Genomic DNA, 17,263 nt, shown 5'->3' on the forward strand with positions numbered 1-17,263 from the left:
ATGAAAGAGACATTTTATCTGAGGGTTTTCCCCTTTCTTCCCTTCTTTTGAATGTTTTCATCTTTCGGTTATTTCAGTACCCTGTCTACAGCTTCCAAATCAGTTCTCCAACATAGAGTCACTTGACATGCCTGAGGCCAGAACACCACAGGGAACCAATTAACTCTGTTCCAATGTAGCTTTGTTAATTTTATAGGCTTTGGAGATGTAATTTGAAGTCCTATCTCTTCTAACTAGATATGAGTCCTCAGAAAATTTATCTAAACTTTCCAGGATTCAGTTTCTATATCTGTAGAATGGCAATAATAACGTAGTGGTGAGGATTAAATGGAAATAATGCAGGCAAAATCCTGGCACATAGCCAATTAATGCCTAATGAATGCCTATCATGGTAAATATTTTTAAATCAATACATCTAATTTTTGATTCCTGAATTCTTAAGGTTAGTTATCAGTCTACCATCTCCACCATTTCCCCAACACGATAACTATTCTATAGCACTTGAAATTGTTGTCCCATGGACTTGTCTTAGTTTCAGAGCTACAAATTTGGAGTTAGTTCTAATTGGAGCCAGGTGACCTCAGAATGTCTCACATCAGCTGGACATTAATCAAATTATATGTTTTCATGACTCTGTTGTGACTCAAATCTTCAGAAAGGTTACAAACTGTCCCTGGGCTTTCCTTTGAAACTTCCAAAAGGCAACAGGAACTCCTGCCTGAACCCTCTTCCTCAGCCTTCCCCAATCCTTGGCCCTTCCCCATACCCTCCACCTGGTTCCACTGATGCTTCCTACTGTGGGCTTTGACTCTGTGCCAGTAACTAACTCAAATTTATTTGAGGTAGAGAATGGGAACGCTACTTTGTAGAAGACCTTGGAGTTACAGAGTCTATGCATCCTTGTTCCACAAGATTTTACCTCCTTTTTATTACACCCTACAGTGAATTAGATCTCTTCTCCCATAGTTTCTGACTGTCTTTCCACTTAGATCTTTCTCCCCCCTCTCTAGGACCAGGAGATTGCCTTCACCTTCTGCTGGTTGGTTTGGGTCCCTGATATGCTACTAACTTTTTCCATTCCCTCCCCCACCCCCTTTTTCTTTTAGAGTTGGTGCTTTGTCCCTTTCCCTTATTGTATGCAGGTACGCAGGTAGCATATGGAATGGTAGCCAACTGGCTCCTAAGTTTTCATATCAGCTATGTTTACCATTGCTGTGTTCCATCTACAGGGCTAATGATTCAATTCCTCTCAAGCAAGCTATATCCCACTGAAAGTATTGCCAGAAACTGTTCAGCAGTGTCTCTTTTACCCTCTGTGTCACCCTTCTATAATGAAGATAAAGTAGGCCTCAGCCCTGAGCCTATATAAGTCACTTTAGTAGTGAATGATGTGTTGATTATAGCCCATTTAAGCTCTCCCATTGTTCAAGTAGACTTAAGGGGTCTAAAGACACCCTCAAAAAGCAAATCCCATCCTAGGTTCTGTCTCCCAGTTAGGCTCCAGCACATTCTCTGTGATGAGGACCTAGTCTGCAAGCATGCCTGGGAAACCCCCCAGTCCACTGTAGACTCATAAGCATCCTGCCCCAACCCTGTTATTAATGGGCTTTACTCACAGAGGAAGGGTGTAGGGAGGAGCTGTATCAGCAGACTTGCCAAGATCTAAGTGGGCTTGCTAAAGATCTAAGTGAAAAGGCAGTCAGAAACTATGGGAGAAGAAGTTCTAATTCCCTGTAGGGAGTTGTAAAAAGGGAATAAAATCCTGTGAAACAGGGACGCATAGACTCTGTAACTCCAAAGTCTTCTACAAGCTAATGTTCCAACTCACTGCCTCAAGTAAGTTTGAGTTAATTGCTGGCACAGCGTCAAAGCCCACAGTAGGAAGCATCAGTAGAATCAGGAGAAGGGTGTGAGGAAGGGTTTATCACCAGACTTGCCAGGTTCAGAGATAGTATGGATATCTTAAGTTTGGTTTCTGTAGAGAATCCTGGACTCAGAGTTAGAAGGTCTGAGTTCTAGCTACAAGTCCCTGCCCTCTTGAGCAAGTCATGTAACTTCTCTGGATCTGCATTAGGCTGGCCCCATCTCAAAGCCCTACTAAGTCACTGGGATGTCTGCTTTGATATCTGGTTTAAGAATTTCACTCTACCTCTAGGCCTGTGGGCTCACATTTGGGCAATCTTTAGACAATATTCAACTCACAGACGTATTTTATTTCGTATGCACAGTATTCTGCTTTGAACTGAATTCAGATACCTTAGCTAGTCTGCCTCCTTGAGTCTTCACAGTCCCTAACATTCTGTTTCGTCTCCCTATTTAAATAATGCTTGGCGCAATTCACACTTAGCCTCGGAGACAAATGATTTTAGGCTTCATGTCTAATGTGTGTAGACAGTGCACCTCTGCATTTATGATAATGAAAATAACCACTCCAGGCTCATTTTCCAAATAAAAATGAGCTTATCTGGGGAAGAATGATTTACTCTGACATCAAAGTACTATGTCTATGTAGCAATGGTTAAAATCAGGTACTTCCTACAGGCTCTCTTCAATGTCTTCTGTTTTACTATCAACAAACCACAGCTTAGCTCAGCTCTGCTGTGCTTTTCTTCTCTGTAATGTCACTCAGGCCTCAGATGCCAATTTCTGTGATGTGGTCAGCAAGAGGAGTGTTGAGATTTTAAATAATCGTGTTGTACCTGCAGTTCTGAGGCAGGCTCCAGTCAGTTCCAGTTTATGCTCAATTACTGTTCTATGATTCAAAAAACCTGCTGTTTCTGCAGCAGGGTCTCTCTTCTTGCTGGGGAGCAGAACAGTATACCACAAATCAGGAAAAACATGGGATGGGGCACTTGAAGAGCCCCAGCTATGGTGGTCAGCAGCCTCTAAGATGGCCCCACTGGTCCCCACCTCTTGGCGTTGACACCCATGTGTGATCCTGTGCCTTTAATATGGGCTGGATTTAGTAACCCACTTTCAACAAATAGTATAAAGCAGAGTGATAGAATGTCACTTCTGAGATCAGATTGTAAAAAAACCTTGGGGCCCTCTCTTGCTTTCTCCCTCATTTTGATTCCTCACCCTGGGAGAAGCTGGGTGCCATCAATCTTATGCAAAAGCCCACATAGTGAAGAACTGATGGGGATCCAAGGCCTGCCGATAGTCCTACCAACAGCCACTGAGTCAGCTTTAAAGTGGATCTTCTCTCACTCGGGCCTGGGGATGACCACAGCCCTGGCTGACACCTTGATTGCAGCCCATGAGAGACTCTGAGCCAGTGGACTCACCTAAGTCATGATCTGCTTTCTCATCCACAGAAACTATGAGATGATAAATTTTTGTTATTTTAAGCTGTTAATTTTGGGGATAGATAGTTTGTTATGCAATAATACATACTAAAACAGCCACTGACTATTGCAATGCCAGGGCACACATCAGAAATGGTAAGAATACAATGGGAATGGTCAGGAGCAGGAATAATAAACAGTCTCACCTCTCAATTGGTCAGGTATTGAGGGTGGCAAATAGAATACTCAGGAATTCAGCACAGATCAAACTCACAAGAAAGAGGCTCTGCACAGGTGGAAATCAGATCTCTTCCTCTATCCACACTCACTCTTTACATATTACCTTTATACCTGAAGCACATTCAACTCATTTGCTCTCCCAGAACACAGAGCTGGAGGTATGAACATCTTAAGAAATAAAGAATTAAACAAAACAAAACCAAAAAACCAAAAAACACTGCTTTACCTCTGATCAAGTTTGAAACCGTTTCCCATGTTGAAACAGCCTGGTTAGAACTGATTTTTTTTTAATACAGTAGTTATAGTTTCTCTGTAATAAGATCTCTCATTTACTTTATTACTTTGTCTGATAATTTTTGAGCTTGCATATTTTCCCCATTCAGGGATTGGTTAAATAGTTATCTCTGATTTACTGGCTTTCTATATGGCTTCAATTTTTAATTTTGAAATTATTGATATATCTAGAATTTTAAAAAATGTATAATGTGATATGTATGTATGTGTATATATATATATATACGTTTTTTATAAATAAAAAACTTACTTTTTATCCCCACTTAGCAAATTTTCCAGCACCATTTTTAAAGTAATTCAAGTTTTCTCATTTGTCTAGAAGATTTTTGTTATTATACATAAAGTCTTATAGGTCTACATTCTTCTAAGGTTGGCTGCTTACTTTTTTCCTGTTGCATAGAAACTGACTCTAGATTCCTGAGCAAAAACCACTCTATTTCTATTATTGAAATGTTATGATAAATCTGTAATACATTTTATAATTAGTATGTCAATGTGCCCCCCATTGCTCCCATTTTTCAAAAATTTCTTGGTTATAATAACTGTTTATTTTTTAATGGACTTTAATTTGGTTGAAAGCTGGCAGTGAAATACAGGTTGGTTTAACTGAAAATCTCATATTTTTAATCACAATATAATATTAATACTAACTCCCAGTTCTCTTTTCTCATCATTTAACAAAGAGAAAGAAAGGCAGTGGAGCACGTCAAGTTTAGGATAATACCTATTATAAAGCCTTTCTTTTGTGTCACTGTCATAGAAGCACATTCTTATTTGGTTATTCCGAAAGCCCAGGTTCTAGGAGTGCAGCTTGGGGCAACTTCTCCATCTCAATTTTTCAATCCATAAACTAAGTTGGTTGATCTGATGATTTGTAAGGTTCCTCCTGTTTGGCATATTCTAAAATTCAACACATCTGTAAATAGAAGGCAGGGAGACAGTGTGCTCCAGGGTTTGCCCTGGTCAAATGTACAGAGTCAATCTGTGTGGGAATATTTACTGAAGTTAATGGGAAGTGAGCTCTGAATACATTGAGGAACACACAGGATTTTTATGTATTTATGCAAATTCTACTAATTAGCATGGACAAACAAGAAATAGATGTCCAGGGAAAGGCTACTGTTTGTTTTCTCTCGCTGGTGTATGTTAATGATCAAAATAAGATTTGCAAATCAGCCTGTGTCTACCTTCTAAGGTTAATATTGTAATTTGGTGAACTTTCAAACATCTTGACTTGTATGGCCATGCTGGCAGGCTGCCAGGAACCCCAAATCAGCTCCACAGTGTCTAATGACTTTAGATCTGATGGTGGACATTGGTTACCCAAGAGACTCATTCCGATGGAGGGGAAGAGATAGAGAGCAAGAAAGGAGTCACTGTCTTTCCTTTACCCTGCAGATACTGACTTTGTTTACATTTATTTGCCCAAACTCTCTTAAGGCAAGTGTGATGTCTGCCTTTGTTGGTAACTTTATTGGTAATCAACATTTCTGATCATTATGCTACTTGTTTTACTTGGAAGAAAAGAAGACTGTGTGTATTTACCAGTGATAGAGTTCATGACTGGGTTTGTTAGCTGTCTTCAATGCCTGAATGACCATTCTGTGGAAAAAGGACCACATTTGTAGTTTGTGGCTTTTTTGGCAGAATGATAAGGACCAATATATACAAGTTTCAGAGGAGAGCTTGCAGCTTAATTCAAAGAGGATGTTTTGATATTGAGAGTTGGGCTCAGTTGGAACAGTGATTTCTCCAGATTTCTTTAAACAAGATCACTCACTCACCAGATAACCACTTGTTGAAAATGAGAAAGAGAAACATGTCAAGGTTCATTTGGGGACCACAAAGGCACCTTCCAAACCAGGAACTGTGTGGTCCTATTACTCTCTGTAGGGCAGAAAGTGAATTGCACTGGGACTAATTCTATTACTTGTATGGCATACCCTAGATCAACCTAGATCAAGGAGGAATACCTGCAGCAGAAATGTCTGCTGCAAAAAACCAGGGAGCAAACCCATGAATTAGAACCTTATTATAACTCTAATGACAAAGTTATTTATCTGGATTAAATAAGATATCCTACCTGTACTAAAGTGCTCAGTGCTCATAAACAGGAAGAAATTTCTTGAAAGTTTTACATTTACTAGAAAGAATTACCAGCCTAGAAGGGAGTGGGATGGGGGGGGAGGGGAGCACCAAGGATGTTGTATTAGAACAGTGGCTCCAAAACAGTAGTCCCTGGTTTGGCAGATTCTAACCTTACCAGGACTGGAAAGAAGAGCATTGGAAAATATACTAGAAATAAACTTCCTGAGTGACTTAATGTATAACCAGTTTTGGAAATCTCTGAATTAGATGCCTCAAGTTTTCTTAAAACTCTTAAATTCTAGATAACTTTAAGTAGAGATGGAAACTTGTATCTCAGTTATATAGGTTGCATTTCACTATAGGATCCCAGTTCAATATGTCATTTTTTTTTTTTGTAATGAATGCATAAGATTGAGCTAAGCATCATCATCATTCATAAAAAAGATTACTCTTATAAAGGGCTTTTTGTCCTTTCCAACCATGGATACTTACCATACCTCAGAACTAGGTGAATGCTTGGATTTCAACTCAGAGCTCCCAACTCTAAATTTACTAAGTAGAATGTAAATTATAGATGGCACATTAATCATCATCTTGAATGATGAAAATAAGATATCGGTTCTTCCTTTGTCTCTCGAATAGTGAGATAAAGTGAAAGAAATAAAAAAATACAGAATGACAGAGGGTGCTTCAAAAATTTTGTGAAATTGAATTAAAAGATAATGATCATATGAATCTTTTCACGAAACGTTTCAAGCATCTTCATATATGTTGGGTAATGGTACAAAGACAGGGTAGAATCACAGCTGGGGTGGCGATCAGAAAAAATCAAGGGAACTAGGTATTGAAACAGCAGGAACGTGGAAAAAGAGCAGAAGTGGAAAGGCCAATAAGTTCCAGGAAGAGGTTGGAACAGCTTGGCACATTCCGGAACCTGTAAAACAGCTTAATTGTTCTAGCATCTTACATAAGAATGTATTTAAATTCACCTCTCATTGTTTAAAATCAGACATTCATAGATATCATGGGAGTTGCAAGTTGATAACGTCAACATAATTAAATGAGGAGAGTTTCTATCTTTTTTTCCCCACTTCTCTGAGGACTTGGGACCTAACACTGCTCAGTTAAGAGCAAATAAGTTTTCCAGACAAGTATGTTGTATCGGCTGAGAAAGTAGCCTCTGGAGACATGTTACCTTAAACTCTGTCTATCTGAGTATTCTAAACTGTATATAGGGATAATACTCAGTTATCTTATGGGGTTATTATACAAATTCAATAAGAAAACATATGGCAAGTGCTGAGACAAGTCGCTGCCACATCAGCTGTTAGTGCTGTTAGTTGGTGTCATCCTGGGGAGACAAATGAGATGAGTGTTGGAGATGAGGGGCCATGTCACCGTATGTCTGGTGGACCCGGGATGCTGGGGGAGGAAGGTGCATTGTCAGCAATTCTGTGAGGCTCTTTCCAACCACCTCATGCTCCTACCCTAGCTAACACAGAAGGACCTTTCCCTGGGCTCAATAGCCAGCCATTGAAAAGTGTTAGGTTAGGATATAACTCAGACTCTCTCCCAGCTCAGGGCTGTGCTTTATGTTTGTATACCCAGTGCCTGACTCATAGCAGAGAATCACTAATAACTATACAATGAATAAATTAATGAATATATTAAACAGAACACAGTGAAGCTCTATGATTATACCAGATTATTACACCAGCATCAGAGGAGAGAATAAATCACTATTTAATTCTGCACAAGTGCTGTATTTTGATGTACATGTTATGACTGATGTGATCTGAAAGTAATATTGAAACAAGTTGTTATAAAGCCCATCCACTCCCTGCTTGAGAACACATCCCTATCAGAGTCGTTTTTGGGAGTGGCTGAGCCAACACTGCTATCTGATATCCTAGAAGGGGCACTGTCCCCAGAGTCAGCACCCTGGATTCTAGAAATGTCTGCTGTCACTGTCTGCTATGGGTTAAATGTGTCCCCCAATAGTTTATGTACTAGAAATTTGATCCACATTGTAAAAATGTTAAGAGGGTGGGAGAACCAATTATTTCATTTAAAAGGTGAGGCCTTTATAAGGTGATTAGATTGTGAGGATTGTGCCATGGTGAGTAGACTGATCCATTCATACTGTAATGGACATGGTTTTGATGGCTTTAGAAGGAGGGCAATTAAGAAGGTTAGTTCTCTCTTGCTCAGCCTATTCTCTCCACATGATATCCTGTATCACTATAGAAAAAGGCCCTCACCAGATGTGTTCCCTGGACTTTGGACTTCCCAGCCTCTAAAACTGTAAGAAATAAATTCCACTTTATAAATTAACCATTTTCAGGTATTCTATTATAAGCAATATAAACAGACTAATATGCTGTCCAACTCTTCAACCTGAAGCAAGCAGTCAGTCTCTCTAAGCCCTAGTTTCCTCATTTGCAAAATAGGGATAATAATATTTAATTGTAAAAAAAAAAATTGAGGATTAAATGAGATATAATGTCTATCACAATAGTGCATAGCACAGAGCATGTCCTCAGAAAATATCGGATGATATTTTATTTAAGATAAAAAATATTCATATGAAAAGCACACAAACTAAAAAGGTAAAAAAGCAGCACTCTTTTTTTTGAAAAATATAATACATTTCAATGCTGTTTAGATAGTTAATGAAATAAGGAATCATTGTTCTTCTATTTTAGGGTTTGTAATGATATTGTGTTTATATTTTTATAAAATAATTCTTGACTGGAGACACAAACTGATGTATTTGCCAATAAAATATATCTGGGATCTATTTCAAAATCATCTGGCCGTAGAGGGTAGACAGAGACCATATAAGACTGGCCATAATTTAAAGATTGTTTCAGCAACTCATATATGAGTATTCACTTTATTATCCTCTTTGCTTTTGTATATGTTTGGAAATTTCCACAGCAAAAATTAAGAATAATCAATGTGACACACATACATGAAAACAAAAATAGCAGGCTGAAGTTTCTGGTTCCTAATGAATCCAATTCAAATAGACTACTTTGTTCTGCCTATTCCACACCAGGCAACATGCTCAGTCAACAGAAGATAGAAAACTAAACAGAAAATGTCTCAAGGATGATGCAGGTTTTGTTTGTCAGCTGTTGGTTTGTTTTGAGAAAGCAGGGGACACACAAATAATATTTTAATACACTGTATATGAAACTATGCTACCTACCCTCATTGAATCATTGTGCAGTATATGCATGTATTGAAACAACATACCGTAGTACCTCAATTGTGGCACAATGAAAAGCAATGGCAGAGGAGGGAGAGGAATGCAGAGAAACCTTTATGGGAGAGGTAAAATTTAAATAAGGTATCAAAAAATGAGTAGAATTTCAAAGGAAGTTATAGGAAAAAGAATAAAGGAGGAACCACACCACTCCAAGAATACATCAAAGAGAGCTTGTATCAAAAAGTAAAGAGATTTAAAAGATTTAAAAAAACCCAAGTGACTCAGAAGAGAGGGAATATGAAGTAATTCAAATTATTCTGAACTGTCATAAGGAGTATCTTCTACGACGCCTGCGTGAATTTCCCAGGGCTGCTGTAACAAAGTGCCACAATCTAGTCAGCTTAAAACAACAGAAATTTATTGTCCATGGTTCTAGGAAGCTAGAAATCCAAAATCAAGGTGTTAGAGCCAATGTCCCTCTGAAAACTAAAGGAGAATCCTTCCTTGCCTCTTCCTAGCTTCTGGTGGTTTCTTGGCAATCTTTGGCATTCCTTGGTTTGTAGATGTGTGACCCCAGTTTCCACCTTTGTCTTCACATGGCTGTCTTCCTACAGGACGATAGTCATATTGGGATAGGGGCTCAAGTAACTTCAGTATGACCTCATCATAACTTAATTAATCACATCTGTAACAACCTACTTTCAAATAAGATCACATTCTGAGGTACTGGGGTTAGGACTTATATATATATATATATATATACACACACACACACACACATACACACATACATTTTTTTTTCCAATGGAGGGGGATGTAATTCAACTCCTAACAGTGCCAAAGCAGAAATCTTTTCAAGTGGAAGAGACTGAAGCACGAAGTTTTATAATAGAACTAGACCCCTGAAGCAACTGGAATACAGGATCTGGGTTCTATTTTTGGTTTGGCCATTTCTTATCCATGTGACCTTGGGCAGTTTCCCTCAAGTTCTCTGAACCTGTGAAACAGAGCTAACTGTTCCATGCAACTGACAGTGTTCCTGGAAGAAGAAAGAACATGACGATGTGAATGCACTTTGAAAATCCCAGAGCTCTGGGTCTGAACTCTGTTAAGTACTATTATTACTGACCTTCTATTGGTATGTCATAAAAACTGGAAATCCCAATGACTGGGGCCATTTTCTATGTGTGAAAGCTTTGCCTGTAGAACATTTCTGGTAAAATGTAAAGATGTTTTTCAGAGAGAGTAGACTGCTCAGTGGAGGGTGTTAAGCCTCCTTCCAGGAGGCTTGAAGAAAAAAAGGTAAGACTAAACAATGCTGTTGGGAAAAGGCCAATATTTCTTCTCAAAGTCCTCCAGTTTCCACAGAGGAGGGACTTGTGCACTTTTGCCTGAAAGGGGGGAACGCACTCTGTTCATTCCCAGCCCGATTTCCCTGCAAAAAAAAAAGACTAAATGATCTGATTGGTGAGAATTTTAGACATTCAGTGATTTTCAGTTTTCCTAAAGAGTGAAAAGATAGCTTAGGCCTACATTCGATGTTTTGCTCTCTTCATCCTGATGTTTACATGTGTGCAAGGCATGACCCTCACAGTTTCCAGGGCAACTCGGGGTCCCCCAAACAACCCAGCTATCTAAACAGATGAGTCCTAAGTTTGAGAAATGGGGAAGAATCATCAGAGACCTTTTTTCTAGATGGGAGCTGTATTGGGGAGCTCTGTATTTTGTCAGCTATTTGTACTTGACCAGCCAGTAATTAAAACTAATATGCTGATCCGCATTTGGCCGTATAGTCTTTGTGCCTACTCTCTCCATTGTTTCGATTCCTGGGAGAGGAGGGGTAAATATTAGCCTGGTCACTTCCCCACCTCCTCCCAATGCACATTGACTTTTTCCATTTCCAAATAGCAAAAACTGAACTGAGCTATGGAAGGAAAGCTTGAGATTACAATACTCCAGTCAGCTACTCAGATCCCGTCTGGAGAATGAATCAATAGAAACAATGTGTTTGGTGATGACTGGGAAATAGTCGGAGATGAGTCAAACAAAAGCTCTGGTGTGGCAGGGCCATGCTTACCTTGAAGAAGCACAATACCCACAAGCCACTGACTTCCAACGCGCACACAGCTGAGGATGCTTTTACCGCCAGGAATGGCCAGGAGCCTGAAAGAGATAGGTATGGGGTGAGGATAAGTTGGGGGGCCGGGCATAAGGTGGAGGGTGCAGAGCATGGGGCAAGGCTGTGGGGAGGCTGTGCAGGTAGTGTACGCAGAGTGTTGTCCACCCTACTGATTGTCAGGGTGACTCACAGTCAGGGCCGTGTTGAGGACAGGAAAAGAACATGGGGATAGCATAAAGCACCAAAGCACTCTGGGGACAGACTCAGCGCATTTGCTGAGAGATGGTCTGGGCCACAGCCCATGCAGACAGGCTGGAGTTAGAGCTGTAATTATGTATTTTATTTGGCCAGTTTGGGGGCAAGGAACTATCACATTAGGATTAGATGTATTTTGCAAAATGAGAAAGTAAATATAGAAGGAAATGACACTTAGGTTTTTCTCAACTTGCCAATTTCACTGATAGATTTTCCCACTTAGTCATTTCTCCTTACTAACTTCAAGTTCTCCAGAATCAACCAGAAAACAGGACGAGCCCTTCCACTTGAAGCCGGGTGTGCTGTGGAAGGTGTCACGAGTGTGACTGTTGCTGAACATGGCAGCCCGGGAAGGCATTGCTCACTTCCTCCACTCCTCTCAGTCTGAGGAAATGGTCCGCCCTGGCCTCCCTCCCACTTGGTCGCTGCCTTCTTGCTTCCACCCCCCACAATAGGAAGCAAGTCTGTCAGTTGTCTGGGTAAGGCCGCACACACAAGCCATGTGTAAAAGGAGTGGGTGCTGTCTTTAAGCAAAGCAGATTCTTCTGCCTCTGCTGGATGTCAGTCTAATTACCTCAGAGCGTCGGAGGAAACTCGGGTTTTCTGTCTGCCTTGGTTACTCACTTTTTCTTTTCTTAGTCACTTGGTCTGTTGAGCCGACAGAAGTTTCTAAATAGACATAAAGACTAGAACTATGATGATATTTTTTAAGATGATCTCCGAGTCACAGCATTGTGAAGAATTTTGAAAATGTTTTTCCACTGAATATTTGTTGCCTCTGTAGAAGCCCAGAAAGTTCATCTCCAGTGTCTCACAATCCAAAGCCTAGTCTGAAGGAACTTATGGTGCCCTGGATGGTTAGACTTGAAGGTGATGAGTTCAGTTTCATCATGATTACCAGTATTAGCCATAAGGTTTCCCTAAGCCCAATCACAGGCTGACCTCCAACCCCAACCCCTGCCATGGTCACAGCTGAGCCTTAATGCCCACTCAGGTTTGAACTTAAGCCAAATCCCAGGGAGAGAGGGGGCATTCAAATGATGATAGTTTTTTTTTTTTTTTTAATTTTTACATATGCCTTATTTATCCTCCCTCATGCTTCTCTGTAATGCCTATCAAAACATGTCAAAGGAGTAGTTTATTACATTGTAGACTTAGAAGCCAATCTATGGGGGGAAAATTACCTCACGTACATATTGACAGTAGGATTGAGAAAAGTAAGCAATCAGCTAAACATCAAGACCAATAAATACAGACATGAAAGAGGCAGGAAAGACTTTCATCCAACCTGATCTATACCCCAACATCAGAAGATCAAGACATACTACCAATCAGGAGGCTTCCCCACCACCCACCACTGTACAGAAGTGGCACTTGAGGGCATTCAGGGCTGTATACCCCTTCTCATTCATACTCCCAATCCCACCAACACCTCTTAATTTTCATCAGAAATGCAACAATGGAGAGAAAGGCAACTAGATGACAAGCATTGCACAATAAAATGTGAGGTTACCAGCAGGCAAAGTGGAGACCTGGGACATGCATTACCCTTTAGGAAGTGGGGTTACTAGTAGCTTGAGTGGCAATCTTGGAGCATGAATTACATATAAGCTGCAAAGTTAGTGTATTAGTTTCCCATGCAAAGATACCACAGGCTGAGTGGCTTAAACGATAGATATTTATTTTTTCACAGTTCTGGAGGCTGGAAGTCCAAGATTAGGGTGCCAGAAGGCTTGGTTTCTGGCGAGACCTCTCCTTTCAACTTGCAGATGGCACCCTCTCACCATGTCTTCACACGGCCTTTTCTCTTTGCATACACTTGCAGAGAGAGAGCAAGCTCTGGTATGTCTTCCTCTTTTTATAATAACTCTAGTTCTATTGGAGTAGGACCCCACCCTTATGACCTCATTTAACCTTAGTTACCTCCTTAAAGGCCCCATCTCCTTATACAGTAACATTGGGGATTCAGCCTTCAACCTATGAATTTGGGGGAATGCAATTCTATCTTTAACAGTTAACAAAAGGTAAAAGCAGAAACAGGAAATGGAACGAAAAGAGTTCAGCTAACTAGATTTTCACATATTCCCTCTGGTGAAAGACAATTGTTTAATGTTAGTCAGCTATACATGAACTTCCTCACAACAAGAGAGGAGTTGGCTGTGGGAGCAGACCATATATGTGCCTCTGGCTAATGCCTTCCAGACTCACAAGCATGACTGGGAATGGGTATATTAATTGTCTCTCCACATAAGGATTAGCCATAGGGGTTTTAAAATCACTCAGGTGGTCAAAGAGAAAATACACTGTCATTTGGCATCACTGGGACTGAATAGAGAGAGGCATTTTTGTTTGAAAGTGAAAAAATAGCACGGGACCTGTGGAAAGATCCTTCTATATGGAAGAATGCTCCACAACACAGGGGAAAAGCAGAAACATAAGAAGTGCTTTTAGAATATACTTTAGAACAGGTTTTGTTTTCTCAGTGAATTCTAGAAAATGTAGACTAGAATATGAATGATGAAACCAATAAACAACAGATTAATACAATCCAGCAATCCCACTGCTGGGTATATTCCCAAAGGGATGGAAATCATCATGTTGAAGGGATACCTACACTCCCATGTTTATCACAGTTCTATGTACAATAGCCAAGAGTTAGAACCAACCTAAATGTCCATTGATGGATGACAAGGTAAAGAAAATGTGGTACATATGCACAATGGAATACTACTCAGCCATAAAAAAAAAATGAAATTCTGCCATTTGCAGCAACATGGATGAACTTAGAGAAAATTATGTTAAGTGAAATGAGCCAGGCACAGAAAAAAATACCACATGTCCTCACTCATACGTGGCAGGTAAAAAACAAAAACAAAAACAAATTTTAAAATATACAACAATCACAATAATTACTTTGAACTTTCCAAAGGAGAGAACAGAACTGAGGTTACCAGAGGTGAGAGGGAGGTTAATGAGAAGTTGGTAAAGGGACATAAAAAATGATTACATTGTATAAAGTTGAATATACTAATTATACTGATTTAAGCAGCACATATTGCATGCAGATATCGATATGCAATGCTGTACCCCACATATTTGTACAATCAATTATGTTTCAATAAAAAATAAAAATATAAGTAAAATAAAAATAAAAATGTTCAAAAATGTGAAAAAATACATGAATATACAACAGGTTAAAATTATAATTTTAAATCAAATAATATCAATAATGTAGGTCTAAAACCCCCAAAGATTAAAAAAAACTGTACAGGAATGAGAGAATTTGAGAATTTTAAATCCTACAAAATTCTTTCCTTTAAGTAAGCAAGAGTCAAAAGTTATTATATTATTCTTTGAGACTGAAAAATACAGGAAAAGTGTAGGATTGGGAATTTTATGAAACTTAGAGACATCCTCTACTTCAGTGATTCCCAAAGTTGTATCCCAAACCATCAGTATCAGTTTCACCTGGGGTCTAGTTAAAAATACAAATTCTCACATCCTACATCAGACTTGCTGAATCAGAAACTTTGGGAGTGGAACCAGACAATCTGTATTCTAACAAGCCCTACAGGTGATTCTGATACATGCCAAGATCTAGTAGAATGTGCAACATGCTGTGTACCTTCAAAATTAGCAGGTAAATTTAACCTAAAGAAACATAGGTCATGGCACAAAAGGTATTTGTTACTTCATTCAGAAAATATAGGTTAACTATAATGTTCACATCACTGTTCTAGTTACTGGGTATATAATAGTAAATACTTTAGTCATAGCATTGTCTCTATAAACTACATGGGAAAATTTAAACGAGAGCAAGAATATGTAAAGAAGAGCTATAAACAAAATATTACAATCCATATAAGGAATCTACACTTTTCAAAATCAGAACACCGGGATTCTCAGACTGAATAAAAACAAGATTCAGCATGTTACCATTTAGGAAAGGCATATCTAAAACTGGGAAGGCAGTAAAAATTTTCCAGGCAATGTAAAGAAAAATAAGTGGATGGAGCAATATTTATTTCAGACAAAATAAAACTCAGGACCAAAATAATGTATGTAGGATAAAGGAGGGGGAAATGGTTACCATTTGAGATGGGCAGTATTGTCCAAAGCTGGATTGAAGGGTTTCCTGGCATGTTATGTGATAGGGAAAGGGCCAGTTGTGTTTAAAGAACTAAGAGTAGAGTGAGAACAACTAAATATTCTATTTTTTTCATAGCACTGGTAGTACAGATGATGAGTTATGTGCTACATGTAAAGAATTTTAAAATATCCATTTACTTTAATGGGATTTATAATTAGCTTACCCAACCTACAGTTTTATTGGTACTATTGTTTAGGTCAAGCCTATTATTCTTTTAAGATAATTTAAAGAAATTATTGAACTTATAATAGTACATGTCCTATTACCTCCTAATGAATATAAGAGATTATCAGACATGAAAGATGCTTTTTTAAGAAACTGAAGTTTAAGCAATACTGTGATAATTGAGGTGAGTGAAATTACCAGATTGAATGCAATTAATCCATTATTCACCATGAAGTTCTTTAAAGCAATAGAACAAAAAATCTACCATTATAATCTTCTCAGGGGCAGAATGGTGACTTTTTTCAAAAGCCATTAAGACCGAAGGAAACCTGAACCTCATACTTCCTATTCGATTGTAATTTAGTTTTGTTTTGAAATTAGCAACATGTTATGTTCTATGATCTATCACATGGTAACACTTATGAAGAGGAGGTAGTTTTCAAGAGCCTATCTAAAGCGATTCTAGCAACACAGCTCAATGCTGTTAAGCTATGGAGAGGAATTCCTATTAGCTTTACATCAAACATTGCATCATCTCATGAAAGATTATCTTCTGTGTACAACACAGAAGCTCTGTTCCTGCTCCCTTGGCCCCTCTGTGTTGCTACAACACAGCCCTCATACTGCATTTGTCGTTAGCTTTTTAAAGATCTGTAAAAAACAGGATAAGGAAGACTTAGCTTCCCATCCATACTAAAATGCTTCAAGCAGATCAGTGTTGAACTTTGGGGAATTTCCTCAGGAAGAATCACAATTGCAGTTTTATTTGTTTAGTTCTTCTTCACTCCAAATTGCCAGTTTGAAACAAATTCACCAGTCAACCACAAATATTAGCAGCAGATAACACACAACACATGATGGAAAGCCAGCATATTTCATACGTCTGAGTCAGGCAACTCCAGTGATTAGGGAAGTGTAATATATCTCTACCCTTGACCTGAGCTGGAAGGAGATACTCAAGGGGAGAACTAGAAAGCACTTCCATATGGCACCAAGACAGCCTGTCAGGGATACTGAACAGATGGAGTTTCTCTGCTTGGTACTGTCCAGAATCATTAATTCAGAGAATGTCACTCCTGAAAAAGAACCTTAGAATCATTTAGAAAATGAGGATACTGTGGTCAATGCCTTATTATGGTTAAAGACAAACCTAGATCCCAGGAGACTTTCTTTTCTGTCTTCTATAAATACTGCTACTCATTTGGAGAAAAACCACATGAACACAAAACTCAATGAGCCATAAGGCAGACAATTATTCCAAGGCTGAGGATTTGGCTGAAAGTATCTTTATAGAATTTTAAATGTTTAAATTAAGCATACCCCACAGTCATAGGTAATAAGAGGGAAAATGATTTCAGAAGTCATGACGAATTCAGTTCAATTATTGTTTTCTGTATGATTGCTAGAATTGTAAATCAGAGATATTTAAGGTAGTTAGTCTGGACTTCAGT

The sequence above is a fragment of the Cynocephalus volans genome, chromosome 14, assembly GCF_027409185.1.
Source record: "Cynocephalus volans isolate mCynVol1 chromosome 14, mCynVol1.pri, whole genome shotgun sequence".
NCBI lineage: Eukaryota > Metazoa > Chordata > Mammalia > Dermoptera > Cynocephalidae > Cynocephalus > Cynocephalus volans.